The following is a 5,173-nucleotide window of genomic DNA, read 5'->3' as shown; positions in this document are numbered from 1 at the left end:
ATGTCTCAGTCCATATGATATCTTGTAGAATGAGGAATATATGATCCCTTATCTAATGGATGCGTCATTTACTAGGTTAGAGTTAGACAACGGCTTTTAAGAGCTACGATTGCTAGTCGGGATTTTGGAGTTGTACTTGCAATAATGGTCATTAGACTTATCCAAGTGGGATACTATTGGATTAGGTGTCTAAGCCATAACTATAATTTGTATCTACTTGACCCAAGAATAGCATGGTCCATTTCGGGTTCCATATCACTATGAAAATTTGATACGATGGACTTTTGAGAAGAGGTTATTTATGATTTATTAATATATTATAAGTTTTAATATATTAATAGGAAATCATATGATTTAATTAGTATTAATCAAGATTTAATTTGGAATTAATTTAATGATCAAAAGAGCCTAATTAAATAAATGGGGACTAATTGTGTAAATTATTCACATATATATATATATATATATATATATATATATATATATATATATATATATATATATATATATAGTTTGGGCTTATGATACATGATGGACTAAGTTTATGGATTAATCCATAAAGAGTTAGCCGACTTGATTCATGGATCGTGGATAATAAGCCTAAGGGTATGGATTAAGGTTTACCATGAATCCTACAACTATATATATATATATATATATATATATATATATATATATATATATATATATGATGTCTCATGACCTAAAATCGGCCCCTAGATGTTTTAAGAATTCATGGAGCCGATTTCTAGTGCAAGAATACTCTCTCTCAAGTCTTCCTTTGTCCAAGGGTGTGTTGTGAACCGTTTGAGGCATCACACCTGGGGTGCTAAGTTCTTAAAGGCCAAAACTACAAGCTACAACAAAGAGGTAACTCTATAACTCATTTTTATGTTGATTATGTCAACAATATGCTAGTTGTAGGTTTAATGCTTTGGAAACAATATTGCATGTATAATTAAAGAAAACATAGATCCAAAGTATTTAGGGTTGTATGTGCACCATAGGATGTTGTAGTATACAAAACCCATCAAGAACTACTCATCTACCCTAAGCAAACACTATCGTCTACTAGCCTAGGGGACTTGTTGATGTATCCCACCGGGAATCCATCAAGGATAATGTAACTGCTAGTTCGCCAAATAGATCGACAAAGGAGCAATCGTAACTAATGTCAGGCCTTCGCCCTCGCCTTCGAGACCCCGTATCCATTCCTTGGTGCGCAAGCACCAAGGCTAACATTGAAGACAAAACAATACCAAGATTTCCCCAGAGTGATAGGTGTAGTGTTTTGGATGCCGCTTCTGGCAGAGTCTGTACCAATAGCGAACAACCACCCATGGACCAAGATCCTCCAATCAAAAGCCATCATCCCCTGCCAAACCTTAAAAAGTAGAAGATACTATCGAGGATCTGTTCCCCAAGAGAAGGGGCCAAGATCCAAAACCCTTTAACACTGTCTTTATGCTTTTAACCTTCTCTCTGTCTCTCTGTCTCTCTCTCTCTCTCTCTCTCTCAGACCCTCACTGAATTCATTGTCGGAGCCTCGTTCCAGGACAAGGTCCCAAATGATGATTGACAGTCTAATCTTCTTTGTTGCGATCCACGGGATCTTCATCTCCACCCTCAGAAAGACAGAGTTAAGTCGATGACATATCACAACATTATCGAAACTCTATCTCAATACCAAATTTAGTAGCAATAATGTGGAACCTCGAATTTAGTTGCAATAACGGATTTAAGCCGGTTAAATATCACAACAATATCGAAACTCTATCACAACACTATAAAAACTCTATCCCTAAAATATGACTGACGATCTTATCTTCTTTGTTGTGATCCATAGGCTCTTCATGTGAGCCTTTTTCATCAAATTAAGTATAACTCTACTTAAAAGGAGCGACTTATAACCGTTAATTTATAAGGAGCGAAAGAATTATATACAAATGTATATGAGTTGACACCTCCACCTATTGTTTCTTGCTACAACCTTAAAAATCGAGTCACACTTAGTGATAATTGCCTTTTATCATTTTGATGCCTTAATGAAGCAACAGGAGAGGCATATCAATCTAAAATAGCTCGGTTATTGGATCTCATAGTAAATATAATATGTATAGGAAACGTGAAAAACCTTTATACATATAAGGAACATCTTTTTATCAGGAGCGCAGTATAAGAAAGATACATTATAAAATACATAAAAAAAAACTTGCAATACCTACACACATACAATGTATATCTTTTTATCAGGACTCAGTTATGAAACTCGTGATAATAAAGATACATTATATATAAGATAGAAAACTATCTATATATCAAATTAATGCTTTTTTTGTCTCGAAAAGTATTTATCAACGCTATAACATACATACTGTTTAAGAGAAGAGTACTATCTTGGTAAAATTACACTTTTAGTAACATAGTTTTGGTAAAAAAGCACACTTTTAGTAGCATACTTTTGGTAGAAAAGTACGTTTTCAATAACATATTTTTTGTTAGAAAAGTACACTTTGAGTAGCATACTTCTGATAGAAAAGTACACTTTCAATAATATACTTTTGGTAGAAAAGTACACTTTCAATAACATTTCTTTTGTAGAAAAAGTACACTTTTAGTAACATATTATTGGTATAAAAGTACACTATCAGTAACATGCTTTATGTAGAAAATAAACTTTCAGTAACATACTTTTTGTAGAAAAGTACATTTTTTTGTAACATAGGCCCTGTTTGATAGCCATCTTTCCAGATCCAAACAGATCTTTCTAGCTGAATGGACCGAAAAGATTGTTTGATATGCACAAAAAATATGTCTTTCCCGGTAAGATATATCTTTCCCAAAAAGCTTCAAAGCCGTATCTTTCTAGCTGAGTTGGCTGGAAAGACAATTATGCCCCAAACCCTGCCTCTTTTTTCTTGGATTGTTAATTACTTCAAATAATTTTTTTAATTTCTTTTTTATTGGATTATAATATGTTAATATATATTAATTTTAATATATAATATCTATGTATTAACTAATATTATTTCATTGGATTGTTAAATTCTTTTAAATAATTCTATTTTTTTATTTCCTTTTTATGGAATAATCCTTTTTTGGTGGGAAAGTACACTTTCAGTAACGTACTATTGGTTGAAAAGTACACTTTTAGTAACATACTTTCGGTAGAAAACTACACTTTCAGTAACATACTGTTTGATAGAAAAAAAAACTTTTAGTAACATGCTTTTTGGTATAAAAGTATACATTCATTAACATACTTTTTCGTAGAAAAGTAGACTTTTAGTAACATACTTTTTGGTAGAAAAATATACTTTCAGCAACAAACTTTTTGTGTATAAAGTACACTTTCAGTAAACATACTTTTTTTTTTAATTTTATAAAAGTACACGTTTAGTACACAAACTTTTAGTATAAAAGTAAAGTTGGTTTAAGTTATTACAAACCTATGAACTCACCAACTTTTTAGTTGACACTCTTTTAAAACACGTGTATTCTTAGAAAGTAAGAGCTAGATGATTTCAGTTGTGGAAAGAAATCATGGAGTCACAGTCTTCAATAAATTAGTTTTATCAGCCTCCCTTTGGAGGGTTACTTATGTATTTCAATTGATGTAACTTTAAATAAGTAGAAATGTAAACCCTTTATCAACAATAATATTTCAGATATTAGGTTATTTGTTGTGCTTGTTCTGTATATGCAAATGACTATGATTCATGATGTCGTCTCACCATCCGACGTTTAGCAAGTTTTTTGATAAAATCTTGTTAAGATAAAGTTTTACCCAAATTATGAGATTTTCCTAGAATGCCTATTAAGCTCTTATTTATTTAAGGCATATTCTAAAAGACTTAATAAGTGAGTGATATAGGTTGTGGCCAAAGAGAAGTTAAAGTTATCTAAAAGAAGACTTGAAGTAGTTTGGAATTCGATTTCCATTTGAATTGAAAATGTGGTGTAGTCATAACATTCACTAGCAGTCAGATGGTACTAGAGTGTTGCGAGACTGCAGGTGTAGCTGTAGCATTCACTTGACTAGTAGACAACATGAGCGCGTTGTTAGGACGTGGAAGGAGTAATAGTACCCATTAGTTCAGATGTAATAGTGAGGATATGGAAATCCACGGATTAGATATAAGAATTATCTGGATGGATTAGATCAAGCTGAGCCAGTGATACGGCTGTAGGTACACCACTGTAGTTTCGAGACCGAGGAAGCAATGAATTGCTTAAGGTTGTTTGTTATATAAGGCTATAATTGGTCATTTAGCAATCGTGTTTAGCCGTGGTTGGGTAACCTTAGAATTCGACGTGTGGAATCGATCAGTTAGATCTGAAGGCCGTTAGGGCCACAGTGACAAGATAACTAGTAGCAGTTAGTTTCAGAGAAGGATATCGTTCAAAAGTTGCGTGAGGCGACTAAGTAGGGAGTACTTTGGCTTCGCAGTCGGGCTGGAACCCGGTATTTCAGATGATCGATGAGCGAATTGAGACCCAGAAGGTCTCGATAGCATTTGGAAAGCGGCCACGTGGCAGCATACTGCTTCAGGCAGTTTAGTGTTCGGGCAGTTTCAGCGTTTGGGCAGTGTTAGTAATTGTGTCTAAGTTGCAAGTATAGACAGGATAACTGGTTTATTGGGAAGTGACAAGTCACTGAGCATTGGCCAAGTATAAGTGATTTACAGGGGTCAGTTGAGATATAAGCAGGCTGGTTTCATCAATAATGATTCAGTAAGAGTGGTCTGTCAAGATTCAAACCATCTCAAGATAGTAGAATTTAGATGAAATAAATGTTATCTTGTTGCGAGGAATTAGTTCGCCTGTGGATGCTAGGGCTTTGCGATGATTGGTCACAACTACCCTGAGAAGGCTAGGGTGTGCCCAGGATTATGGCCATGTTACATGAGTAGTTAGCGTGTAAGGAATGGTAAGGAAGGATTTCGAGGATGAAATCTAATTTAAGTGGGGGAGAGTTGTAACTCCCCGTTTATTTAAATAAATTAGTAAATGTGTGTCCTGGACTAATTTGTGAAGAATTTTAGAAGTCGGGGTTAAAAGAGTAAGTTCGGGATTAAATTGAAAAGATTTGAAGGCTGAAAGGTTTATTGGTAATGCAGGGATCTATTATGAATGAAATTTATGGGATTAGGGCTTAAATGTAAGTTTTGGA

The sequence above is a fragment of the Lactuca sativa genome, chromosome 9 (assembly GCF_002870075.4).
Source record: "Lactuca sativa cultivar Salinas chromosome 9, Lsat_Salinas_v11, whole genome shotgun sequence".
Classification (NCBI taxonomy): domain Eukaryota; kingdom Viridiplantae; phylum Streptophyta; class Magnoliopsida; order Asterales; family Asteraceae; genus Lactuca; species Lactuca sativa.
Note: the sequence above shows the minus strand (reverse complement) of the source record.